The 13,433-nt window shown below is 44.2% G+C and overlaps 1 long non-coding RNA gene across 1 annotated transcript; it reads right to left on the reverse strand.

Moving 5' to 3' along the window:
* Positions 1–11,941: 11,941 nt before the first annotated feature.
* Positions 11,942–12,619, reverse strand: LOC117201693 (uncharacterized). Its single transcript, XR_004483786.2, has 3 exons — positions 12,547–12,619; positions 12,349–12,452; positions 11,942–12,113 (listed from the first exon to the last, which is right to left on the reverse strand). It is a non-coding gene; the product is annotated as an uncharacterized LOC117201693 (long non-coding RNA).
* Positions 12,620–13,433: the final 814 nt, after the last annotated feature.

A 13,433-nucleotide genomic window follows, 5' to 3' on the forward strand; every position in this document is an offset into this window, starting at 1 on the left:
CCAAGGCCTTGGAATCTTTGATGCTTCCTTTTTCAGGTTGTGCTGGTTCCCCACAAAGATTCTTTCCGTTGATGACACTTGCCCAGTATTTGAAGAGCACAGTTAATTTCACATCAGAGTAAAAAAATTCGGTGTGTGCACTATACACAGAACATAGGCACACAAACTTGAATTTAATTTGGCAAAATCTCAAAGAATCTTTCAGAATTTCTCTGTTTTCATTCTCCTTCAAGTTGGTTTCTCCTCTAAGATTAACTATCTAGATAAATATTCTTGTTTCCTTGATTACTTTATGGAAGTTTATTCTCAGTAGAGTAGGTTGAGCTCTTCATCTCACATCCCTCAATCCCTGGAAAATCAACTCTTTCTGCACCAGAATGCCTGCCTTGGTTGTAAAGCCGCATGAACATGAGGACCCTGGCTCCGCCAGTATCCTCAGGCTCGGTTGGTGAGTGATTCTGGATGAGTTTCCCTGTGTCCTGAATAACACCATCTTTTCCAGCTCTACTGAGCAGAGGAGCATTTGTCATCGCTGATCCCCGTGCTCCCACCCCTACTCTGAAAATCCCCCTGGTCAGTTAGTTTTCTTCTATCACACTTCTAAAGCTATAACAGTTGCGAGCCTCCCTAGCTGACAAGGAGTATGCATGTCACACTCATAAATCACAATCCATCTCAAGGAGTAGGGCCATTTTAGGAAGCTTCCAGATAAAAAAAATTAACATCTACTTTAACCTAAGGTAAATTCTAGGTCTTGCCAAACTGGACAACTATGTAATCCCATGAAAGAAGTCGGACTGCTTTTGGTAGTGGCAGTGGTAGGATGGGTAGGTATACAGCATCACATTGAAGACCCATAGGCTTGATTCCCAGATTAGCAATTCCATATATTTTTAATTCCCTTCGGTGCCTACAAATCTGCATCTAAACTAGGACAACTGGCTTCTAGTTTCATGAAACCGATTATGAAGAAATCTTGGCAAGGGAAAGTAGATGATTGCAAATTTATTCCTACTACTTGGAGAAAATTTTCTATGATGATGCATAATAAACAGCTTGAGCTGTGCTTCAGAGACAGATGATCAGTGTGTCAACCCACGAAGATGCATAAGAGCCACAGGAAGACTATTCACCTGACCTCAGGTATGGCCTTCACGCAGAGTAGCACTGTCCTTCCTGGGAGCATCGTGGACAAAATCATGCAGAGGACAGATAGGAAAGAATCTGAGGAAAAATCTTGGTCAATGACCTGGGTACATTTATTTTACTTTTTTGTTGTTGATATTGCTGTTGTTTTCTATAGAACAATAAAGGAAATTTAAACAGAAATCATTCATATTCATAATTCTAACATCCTGACAAAACCATTATAGTTCTCTGAATGCCCTTCTAGTCTTATCTGTACCCATATCCATTTTTTGTTTCTTCCCACTACCAGTATATTTTCAATCACTTTCCCATGTTGCTGCGTGATCTTTATGGCTATCTAATGGTCATACCATAATTCACGCAGTCCTTCCTTTATTGTAGGACATTTGGATTGTAAACTCCTTTTATCTTTCTGTCATAAATAATGGTGCTGTGAACAGCTTTATACATAAATCTTTTTCTTTCCTTGAATCACTTCCTTATTTCTGAGTGAGGAATGACAATCCTGAAGAGAATGGATTTTTAAAAATTTATTGGTTTTTATATATGTTGCAAATCTCCCTCTCAAGGAATTGTATAGGACAGTCGGTTGGTGTCTATCAGCTACAGCCTCAACCTATGTGAAATAAATTGTATTTATTTATTCTGATGAATGGCTAGTCTGATTCTCAAAGGTAAGCAAAGACCTTTGCCTAAAGCAAGGATGCAGCCAGTCCTCTAACAGATCAAAGAAGGTGTTTAATGTATGGTTAGTAAAGAGCTCTTTCAGAACAGTATTATTCTCGAAGTTTAAATTTTGATGACTGCTCCATTCCAGGAAGGATCTAAAGGCTGCTAGTTCCTTCTAGGATCCATTCTCCCTGGCTTCTGTGGTTTAATTCTGAGCAACAATATGACCAACTGTTAATTCCCAGCCTTCCTTTTGTTAACTAAAATTTCAGAAAAGGAGACCTGACTGAAATAAGTAGGCATTTACTGGGGAGTTGTTAAGACTGCAGCCAGGGAGACAGTTTCAAGAAGCGCTTGAATTATGTTCCCTGGGACTACAAAATGGGGGAGGCTTAAAAAGGCAAAACCCCACAAGGTTAGATAAATTGTCATGAATTAGGATTGAAGCTGGCGAGAAGTAAGAGTGTTTGTTAAGCAAGGGTTGGTTGAGATCTGAAATGATTACACAGTTGCGAAGAGGGAGAGAACTTGGAAGCTACAAGTCTGCAGCTAGCAGATATTTTAAAAATGGCTGGTGGTGTCCTTGCGTTTGATATAATTCAGAGAAGATTCAAATTCTCAGTGATGTAGGAAAGTGTCTGAAACCACATCCAAAATGGCCATCCAGCTCCATTTTGGATGCCTGAACCATAGTTCCTCTCTTTTGATCTTCAAATGAACTTAAATATGTGGTCACTTTCAACTAATGGTGGCAAATGAGAAAAAGCAGAAGTCATTGTACAGGGCAGCTGAAAACACACTTGAAAGGTGGGTTACCTAGCTTGCCTTTCCCCCACCTCCCTTACTTTTCATACTCCCTGGAATGTGTTTGTAATAGCTGGAATTTCAGCAGCCATTTTAAAACCATGAGGGTGTAAGTTATAAGGCAAGGATAGAATAAAAATATGCCACTTGAACCACCCAAAACTACCTACCTCCAGTCTTTTTTTATGGGAGAAAAAAACTGACATGTACCTTAAGCTACTGTTACCTCTCTTCTCTATTACTAACAGCAGAACATGATCCCTAGCTTAAATGATGTTTTTCTAGGACATTGCAATCATTCACCCATTATTTAATTTTGTCTTAATGGCTACTAATTATTTTTTTATTCAGGGTTATTATTAATCCAGTTTTACAGGTAGTTTCACTCACTGTTGTTGAGAAGACCACTTGTGCAGGAAATATGGAATCCAATATGGAAAGAGGTGAAAGGGATCCCTAGGGTGATGGTGAAGGGACATCCTAGGATGAAAGGTGGGTACCAATGGAAATGGCAACCAGTTCAGAACGGAGTAGGTCAGAAAGCTTTAGAGATTTCTTCAGGATGATGAATATAATGAATACCTCGTAAATCTGAGTGTATTTATTTAGAAGCAAATTAGACCATCGAGAATTAAGGACTGAATAAATGTCTGTGGGAAAAAATTATGAACTCAAAGGAGAAACATGAGTGGTACAGCTGTGGCTTAACTGGAGGTACTGTTTTCATAGTCATAATCATATAATGTTAATCATGTACTATTTAAATGTTGATCTAATCAACACGATGCTGATATAATTTATTGGGAACTTGGGGAGATAAAAAGTGTGAACACATGGGGTGGGGAGTGTGGGTGTGTGTGAAAGATATCAAAATCATCTCCCATGGTGGTGATCAATAGGTAATGCCTAAGACTGAAACATCAAGTGTAGGAGTATAAGGATGTCATTCAGAAACGTGCAAGTAAAGCCAAAGAACCAGTTCAGAGAACTGAAACTAGTCTCCTCCGAGGAAGGGAAACGGGGGAAGAGATGGAAACTGCTGATTTTTTTTCAACAAGCCTTGCAAGCAGCTCCACAAACCTTAAAATAAAAACTGGGGGTGGGAGAGACAGACACTGGAAAGGAAAAAGACATGATCTGTGATCAAAGGATGATTGTAATCTAAAAACTAGTGCAAATAACCAGAAACTTAGAAAGGTAGCTACTGTTTCTGTCTGCTCAGCCCTTGCCCCACCACCCATCCCTCCCAAGTCTTCAGAAAACAGCCCTCCTGGCTACAGAGGTGGTCAGGTGACCCAGGGTGGGCCAATTATAGTCCCTCACAGCCACAGTGAGTGGTCTGAGTGGGCACATGACCTAAACTAAGCCAATCGGGGCTCCTGGGACTTTTCAAATTATTGCCCAGGGATAAGAACCTCTTGTTCCTCTCTGATCACAAAACCCAAGGATATACCTCAAGGGCAGTTCTCCACCCCACCACCTGGCCAAGTTTGTACCAGCCAACGAAGTGAACGTGCCAAAAGCAACAGAGAAGAAATAGAGAAGGACAAAGAGAAGGTATTCAAGGCAGTGAATCCAGTCTTCCCTGAGACCAGCTCTATGCTGCCCTCTGGTCAGTTAAATCCCAGCCCAGTCAAATCCCTTCTTTTGTTTAAGCAAGGTTAAATTGGGTTTCTTTCCATTGTAGTCAAAAATACTAATACACAGTCAAAAACCGTCAAACAAACAACAACAAAAAAGAAACCATCAAACAAAACTTTAAAATAATTTTATTATGGAAAGTTGCAAACAAACACGAAAGTAGAGAGTCTGCCATAATGAATTCCCACAGTCCATCACCCAGCCTCACAATTATTCACATTTTGACAATCTTGTTTCATCTGTCTATCTCTCCACCGTTTTTTCCTTAGAAATATTTCAAAAGAAAATCCCAGACGTTATATTATTTCACTTAGCCCCTGTGCTTTATGCACTGGTCCTGGTAAAAAGTAAGGTGTCAGACAAATGCCTGTTTTGTCCATATTTAAGCTATATGGTCAAATATTGGCATTGTGAGATGGCTTGATCTAATACTTCGATATGAACGTAATCTAACTGCTAAGGATCTTTTTTTTGACATAACCTCCACGCCATTATCATACCTAACAAAATTAAGAATAATTCCTTAACATCTAACACCAAGTCCATTTTCAAAATTTCCCAGTTGTATCAAATATTTGTATCCACTGTTTGCTTAAATCAGGATCCAAACAAGGTCTGCACAGTGATTTGGTTAAAATAACTTTTTGAGTGTTCTCTCATTTAGCACTCTTGAAGGAACCTAGAGAGGTGACATCAAATGGTGGGCAATCCTCATACAGAAGAAGTCAGAAGAATTAGGTCCCAACTCCTTGTTTATATTATTTAATATACACATATATCACATTAAATAATATACCATATATGTGTGTGTACATGTTCTGTTTGCTTCACATCCATTCTCATTTATCCTTATAAGGCTGGTTGCCATTATCACCCTTATTTTGTAGATGAGGAAGTACCCCCAAGGAGGTCAGCTGACTTGCCCAATATCATCAGCTAGTAAGTAGCAGAGCTGAGGTTGGAATTCAGGCCATATGGCTCCAAAGTCTAAGCTCTTAGCCCCTGCACCCTACCTGTACCTTATACTCCAGTCCTTGTGAGCAGTAAAGTGCCAGGCACATGCCTATTATTATTTTATTCCACAAAGTACTGAGATCCTGTAGGGAAGAAAGCGACAAGAGCTTACGAAGTAAACGGTTGAAGGACTACATCCATGTGGCTCAGGTAGAGTCGGGATTTGGGACCGATCTGTTGCATTTCCCCTCTCTAGTCATCCACTCCCAGGCATTCCTGTTGGAGTCCACGAGCCTCACTGCCGTGCTCCTCCCCCGCGAAACTGATGACCTCTAGTCTTCCTTCCCTCACCTGGACCCAGTGGTCATTCCTCTTGGCCTCCTGCTTTATTTACTTTTCTGCTCAGTCCCTTTTGCCTGCTTCCAACCCCGGCCTCCAAGCTAACCCCAACTCTTCAACTATAACATATTCAATTAGAACGATTTGACTCTGGTGGACCCAGAAGTTAATGAACCTGGCGTTGGTGTTTCAGACTAAAGGGCCCAAGCCCCTCCTGCTGCTGGGCGATCTAATTCTCTCCGTTTCAAATATATTAGCCTTGGGGAATCACAGCAGGCACACCACCTATACTGGCTGCTTTGGACTTCTCCACTGCTATGATACGATCAGCAGGATGCCTAGTTCACGTAGCACTTCCCAGGGAGCTGGCTGCTTCATGAGGACAGCCAGAAGCGCAGGTGTAGGAGGATCACCTCGTCATTTCTTCTCAAACATGCATACACATCCCACACAGATCTTGTTAAAATGCAACTTCTGATTCGGTAGGTCTAGGGTAGGTCCCAAGATGCTGCCTTTCTAACAAGCTAACAGGTGGTGCCAATGCTGCTGGTCCGTGGACCACCCTTTGAGTAGCAAGAATCTAGATCACTGGTTCTCAAAACCAATTGCACATTACAGCCACCTAAGATGCTTCTAATTAGGGGAGAGGTAGGTGCAGGCAGTTATAAAAGCTCCCCAGCTGATTCTAATGAACAGTCAGAGTTGAAAAATACTACTTTGGAGGCTGAAGCAGCAGCAGGAATTGGGTGGTCAGTTGCATGAATCCCTGGCCAGATGGAGGAAGTGAGGTGGTCACAGGAAGGTGGGGCTCCTGGCTTGTAAGCATCTTCCTTCCTTGTGCTTCCTGCCTCTCCTTGCTGTCACTTGCGTTTTCTCTTTTATTTTCCTCCTACCAATCCTTCCACTTCCCAAATCCTCATCTCAAAAAGAAAAAAGCTGAGCAAACTGAAAATCAACAACTCTTCCTACATCCCTCAGAAAACTGAGGTCACAAGGCAACCATCACCCTGAAAATTGGAGAGACAAGAAAAAACAGAGAATCACAACCTACCAGGAGCACAAGTCCACAGCGGGAGCCAATACCAGTGGGAACACTTCAATGTAAGTGACAAATTGCCGGAGGCTCAGGGTGGACTAGCTTGAGAGTTAAAAATTCCAAGGGTGGGGGTGGGAATGGGGGTACTTCTAGGGGACCTCTACTCTTTTGTTTATTTCCTGAAGCCGCATCAGATTCTCAGGGTGAAGACTAGAGAAAAGTCCCCTTATACTTCCAGCAAGTAGAGGGGGAAAAGAAGGTGTGGCTTCTAGGAAATAAATCTTTGTGAAAAAGATGTTGGAATTAGTAAACAACCTTAAAATTGAGCAAGTAGGTAACTAACACACAATCAATGATGGGGTTATTATATGCTAGATGCTGGGGATTGAGGATAAAACTGGCTCCCTCTCCTCCAGGAGCTCGTGTTCTAGTGGGAAATGCATATGTGCATACAACTGAAATAGCACAACGTGGCCTCTCCCGTTGCGGAGCACAGGCTCCGGACGCGCAGGCTCAGCGGCCATGGCTTACGGGCCCAGCTGCTCCGCGGCATGTAGGATCTTCCCGGACCGGGGCACAAACCCGCGTCCCCCGCATCGGCAGGCGGACTCTCAACCACTGCGCCACGAGGGAAGCCCGAACCCGCGGTCTTTTAATTGATATCACACACCTGGTCTCAGGACTTGATGAAGCTCAGGTTCTTTATGTCTCATCCCAGAAAGAATTCAGTGAGAGATAAAGTAATAGGTAAGAAGTGGATTTATTTAGAGAGATATAAGGGTGGTTAGTTTTTATGGGCTCGGTAATTTCATAGGCTAGTGAGTGGGAGGATTATTCCAACTATTTTGGGTAAAGGATGGGGATTTCCAGAAATTGGGCCACTGCCCAATTTTTGGCCTTTTATGATAAGCCTCAGAGCTGTCATTTAGCATGCTAACATATTAAACAAGTGTATAATGAGGCTTAAGGTCTACTAGAAGTCGAATCTTCCACCATCTTGGACCTAGTTTGTTCTAATCAGTCTTTGTCATATGCTCAATGGCTATGTCATTCTTTTAACGGTTGTGCCCTGCCCCCTTCCCTTCTGTTTCACAATGATGCCAGAGATTGATAGTTGCTGCCCCTTACATCTTACCTCTGCTTCTTCCATAGTAATAGAACTCTCCTTTTTAGCTGAGCACATGCTCCCCAGAATAAAGATTATATTTCCCAGCCTCTCTTGCAAGGTAGATGTGGTCTTATGACAGAGTACTGGCCAGTGGGGTGTAGTGTCCTTACTTCAAGCAGGTGTCTAAGCCCTCACCCCCGTAACTGTGAATATGACCTCATTTGGAAAAAAGGGTTTCGCAAAGGTAATTAAGGATCTGGCTGTGAGCTCGCCCTGGATATGAGGGGCAGCGGCTCTCCATCTCCCCTTTTCTCTTGCCTACTGGCTGGAAAGCAGATATAATAGCTGGATCAAAGTAGACATCTTAGACAATGAGGTGGAAGCCTCAATCGATAGCCTGGGTTCCTGATGACTGCAGAGTCACCATAGTGTTACCGAGTTAAGTCTTATGGGCCCTGCTCAGGCCCTAGCCCGAGAGCTGAGGCTCTCTGCCTTGGCAGAGAAGAGTTCTTTTTCCTTTCGTGTTCGAGCAGCCAAATAACGACGGAAGCTGAGATCAACATGGCACAAGCTTTATTCGGTGACCAAAGAATGGAGAAACGGGAACTAAGTTCAGATCAACTTCTCACCCCGCTGGTGAGAGGGATTTAATTTTAAAGAGTAAAGGGAGGAGGAGGGAGGCTAATGATGGCGAAGCAGATGAATTAGTTTACCGGGAAAGGCTTCTTCCAAGGGAGTGGGTTGCCACCACATTTTTACCCTTTTTCGGTCCTTAATGTCCAGTCATGGTCGCTGGTAGGTATGCCATTTAATATGCGAATGTAGTAAAATCAAGGTGTAATGAGACTCAGGGTCTGTTAGAGGTCAGATTCGTGGCCATCTTTGTCCCAGGTGGTTCCACCTGTTTTTTTGTCTGTAGCTTCCTTCTTATCTCTGGGCCCTTTAACTTGAAGATTTATGTTAACTCCTGCCCAAGGTGGGAGTTGGCAGGTTTTGAGCAAGGACACTCCTGCTAAAGGTGAGGGTTGGGGGGTTGTGAGCAAATACCTGGAGCAGCTCCCGTAACGACAGCAGCCGACATTTACGTAAACTAAGAGAAAAATAGATTTCTAATTTGCTGAAGCCTTTGTGACTTTTGGATTTCTGTCTCTTGTAGCAGAACGTTTTACTAACAAATATACCAACTAACCACAATAAATCTGCTTCTTTTTAGGCCTCTCATAAATATTCAAAGTACAAAGCAATATATTGGGCAAGTTCTATTTCACTTAGAATAAAATATAGACTCCTTTATTTATTTATTTGCGGTATGCGGGCCTCTCACTGTTGTGGCCTCTCCCGTTGCGGAGCACAGGCTCCGGACGCGCAGGCTCAGCGGCCGTGGCTCACTGGTCCAGCCGCTCCGCGGCATGTGGGATCTTCCCGGACCGGGGCACGAACCCGCGTCCCCTGCATCGGCAGACGGACTCTCAACCACTGCGCCACCAGGGAAGCCCTAGACTCCTTTAAATGGTCGGAAAGGCCCCGGTGTGATCTGACCCCTGTCTACTTGTCCAATCTCATACCACTCTTCTCTGGCCTGGCACAGGGTATACTGCAGCGTTATGCCTGTGTTCCTTCATAACATACATACCTTGTGAGGACCTATTATGAGCTACACGTGCAGTGGGCACACAGCATCAGACCTAGCCCTTACAGCCAACTTTTTTTCTATTTTGCTTATAAGCTAATTTATTTTCCAGCTCAGAGCCTTGACCCATGCTCTTCCCTCAGTCTAGGGCAGGGCTGTCCAATAGCACCTCCTGCATGATGGAAATGTTCTTATCTGTGTTGTCCGGTATGATAGCCACTAGCCACAAGTACTGAATACTTGAAATGTGGCTGGTATGTCTGAGAATATAAATTGCTAATTTTACTTAATTTTAGATTAATTTATGTTTTAAACAGCTACACGTGACTAGCAGCTGCCAGGATGGACAGTACAGGTCTCGACCCCTCTGCTCCCTGGGACACATAACTTACTCGTTGAGGTGGTTTTAGAACGTGGTCACTGATTCTTTGACACACCTCTAACTGAGAGATGGGGTCTATATCCCCTCTCTTTGAATTTGGTTGGGCTTGTGACTATATGACAGAAGTGATTTGTTGTTGTTGTTGTTTTTAGATGTTGGGGGTAGGAGTTTAGTAATTTATTTATTTATTTTTGCTGTGTTGGGTCTTCATTTCTGTGTGAGGGCTTTCTCTAGTTGTGGCAAGCGGGGGCCACTCTTCATCGCGGTGCGCGGGCCTCTCACTATCGCGGCCTCTCTTGTTGCGGAGCACAGGCTCCAGACGCGCAGGCTCAGTAGTTGCGGCTCACGGGCCCAGTTGCTCCGCGGCATGTGGGATCTTCTCAGACCAGGGCTCAAACCTGTGTCCCCTGCATCAGCAGGCAGACTCTCAACCACTGTGCCACCAGGGAAGCCCGACAGAAGTCATTTTAATGTGACCTCTGAGGCTAGGTAAGAAGAAACCTTGCAGCTTCTGCCCTGGTCTCTTTAAGGTCATGGTCCTAGGACACTTGCTTTCAGGAAGCTCCATCACAGAACCTACTCACCATCCTATGAGAAGCCAAAGCCACATAAAGAGGCCCACACGTAGCTGCTTCATCCTTTGAGTCATCCCAGCCTAGGTACCATACTAGTTTCCTGTGGCTGCCATAATGAATTACTACCAACCTGGGGGCTTAAAACAACAGAAATCCACTCCCTTGCAGTTCTGAAATCTGCCAGAAATCTGAAATCAAGGTGTCGGCAGGTGTTGCCGTGCTCTGAGTCTCTAAGAGAATCTGTTCCATTCCTCTCTCCTAATTTCTGGTGGTATCTGACAATCCTTGCCGTTCCCTGGCTTGTTGACACATCAGCCCAATCTCTGCCTCCACCTTCACATCACTTTCCCCCATGTTTCTCCTCTTCTCAATTCTCTCCTTTCTCTTAAAGGACAACAGTTATTGGCTTTAGGGCCCACCCTAAACCCAGGATGATAGCATTTCAAGATCCTTAACTGTGATTACATCTTCAAAGACCCTTTTTTCAAATAAGGCCAAATTCACAGGTACTGGGGATTAGGACTTGGCATTATCTCTTTGGGAACCACTATTCAGCCCAATACAGCCCCAGCCATGTGCATGAGGTGGCCTAGAGATGATTCCAGCCCCCGGTTGTTTGAGTTACTGCCAGACCCTCACATTTTCCTGGCTCAGACCCTACACATTGTAGAGCAGACATAAGCCACAATCACCATGCCTTGTTTGAAATCCTGACCTATAGAACTTCTGAGCATAATAAAATGGGATTCTAAGTCACTGAGTTTGGGATGGTTTATCACACAGTAATAGATAACTGGAAATTCCTGTTCATCTTTTAAGGGCCTGATCAAGTAACATTTCTTCAAAGAGTCCTCCTGCCAAGTCTAAATTACATTCCCCTCTTTACTTTTCCTTTCTGGCACATATCACAATTTATAGCTGTAAATGTCGTTAGGTGTTTTTCCTTTTTTTTGATTTTTGGCTGCATTGGGTCTGCATTGCTGTGCGCAGGCTTTCTCTAGTTGTGGCAAGCAGGGGCTGCTCTTCGTTGCGGTGCACGGGCTCTAGGCGCACGGGCTTCAGTAATTGTGGCACGTGGGCTTAGTAGTTGTGGCTTGCAGGCTCTAGAGCGCAGGCTCAGTAGTTGTGGCACACGGGCTTTGTTGCTCCGCGGCATGTGGGATCTTCTGGGACCAGGGCTTGAACCCGTGTCCCCTGCATTGGCAGGCAGATTCTTAACCACTGCGCCACAAGGGAAGTCCTGTTTTTCCTTTTTAAATGTCTCCCCCACTAGACCTAAGTTCCATGAGGCCAGGGACCATGTTTGTTTCATTCAACACTACGTCCTCTGTGTGTACCAGGCACACAGTAAATGCCCAACCGATACCTGCCAAATGAATCAAATTCTGAGCTTTCTGTGACTGAATCTACAACTGACGCTTCTTTGTCATCTGAACTGAGGCAGCTCTAGGAAGACATTATTTATTTAGCCTTTTTGCTCTCAGCAGATGAAATAAGCCAGCATGCAGCAAGTGGGAAGCAAAGTGTTCATTTTCCAAGGCTCAAACCTCAGTTCTTGCCGTTACGGTTCTTTGCATTTGAATAATTGCTGTGGTTTTTAATTGCGGTGAAAACAAATGAACAAAAGACAAAGCTGGTCAGACAGCCAGGCTTTGAGAGACATCTTTAATTTTTTTAAGAAGCCTCTGTAAGTTCACAAATGAACCTTAAATTGTCCTTGTATGTGAGTGTGAATCTCATGATACATTCTTCCATGAAATGAAAGCTTAATGACAAATCATACAGCATAGGCTCTCCCTGGCATCTTTGCCATCATCCGTCTTGTTCTAGAAAGTGCATGGGTACAAATTCTGCTGTTACTTTTCTTGGAACAGAAAGAAAAATAGGACTTGGAACAGAAAAAAAAAAGCCAGAAAGAAAAAGCAAAATGTGCTAAATAATACCAAGAATGGTCAGCTAAAACTTGTAAGCAGCTGTACAAATGAGTGTAGGGATAGAGCCTAAGATAAGTCAGGAGGTAGTAAGAATATTAAAAACTGAGTATAAGCAGTTGGCGCTCACCTTTGTCACTCTCACACAGGTCACTGGTGATTGGAAGGACTCCTGACTCTCCCAGATGCATCCATCTTCCCCACTGTAGGAATTTTAACATGATCTGCGAGACCCTACATGATAATGTTCTGTATTTTCTCGGATTCTGTACTTGTCTATTTGGCATCCGTTAAGCACAGCAACAAACTAAGGCTCAAAGTTGCTTACCCTTCGCTGTGATCTGGAGCCCACGCTCTGAACCACTTCCTTGTCTAACTCTCACACACCAAGCCGATGTTTTCCTTGCCCTAAATCACCCCAGGGCCAGTGCCCACCTCTATAGCCAGAGCCTGCCTACATTACTCAGACTAGCCACGCCTCTGCTGCTTCCTCTGCCTTTGCTGTGGAAACCCCATTCAAGGCTGTGGCAGGGAGGCTTTCCCCTCACTCCACTTCTGCCTTGTGACCGAACCCGGTTCCTCCCGGTGTGGCCCTGTGTGGTGTGGCATGCACCATCCCCCCAGGAACTGTAAGCAATACATTTTTCTTTCAATGGCATTAGCATTTCCACATCATCACTCGGTCACCTACATAAATTGAAATCCATGGTGGGTACAACTGAGACTGATCAGCCCTTGGGGCCTTTTACAGTCGTTGTTTCCTCTGCCGGGAGCCTCTTCCCCTGTGTCCACATGGCTTCTCTCTCACTGCATTGAAGTCTCTGCTCAGACATCACGACATCCAAGCAAGGCTTCCCTGAGCACGCATCTAACTAGCATGCCTATCTAGCCTAACTAGCTGTCTATCCTTTTCTTCGTTTTGCTTTGTGTTTTTTGTCTTTTTAATTTATTTATTTATTTTTGACTGTGTTGGGTCTTCATTGCTGCACGCGGGCTATCTCCAGTTGTGGTGAGCGGGGGCTACTCTTTGTTGCAGTGCACAGGCTTCTCATTGCAGTGGCTTCTCTGTGTTGTGGAGCACAGGCTCTAGGCACATGGGCTTCAGTAGTTGTGGCACACAGGCTCAGCAATTGTGGTACATGGGCTTAGTTGCTCCGCAGCATGTGGGATCTTCCCGGACCAGGGCTCCAACCTGTGTCCCCTGCATTGGCAGGT

The sequence above is a fragment of the Orcinus orca genome, chromosome 3, assembly GCF_937001465.1.
Source record: "Orcinus orca chromosome 3, mOrcOrc1.1, whole genome shotgun sequence".
Classification (NCBI taxonomy): domain Eukaryota; kingdom Metazoa; phylum Chordata; class Mammalia; order Artiodactyla; family Delphinidae; genus Orcinus; species Orcinus orca.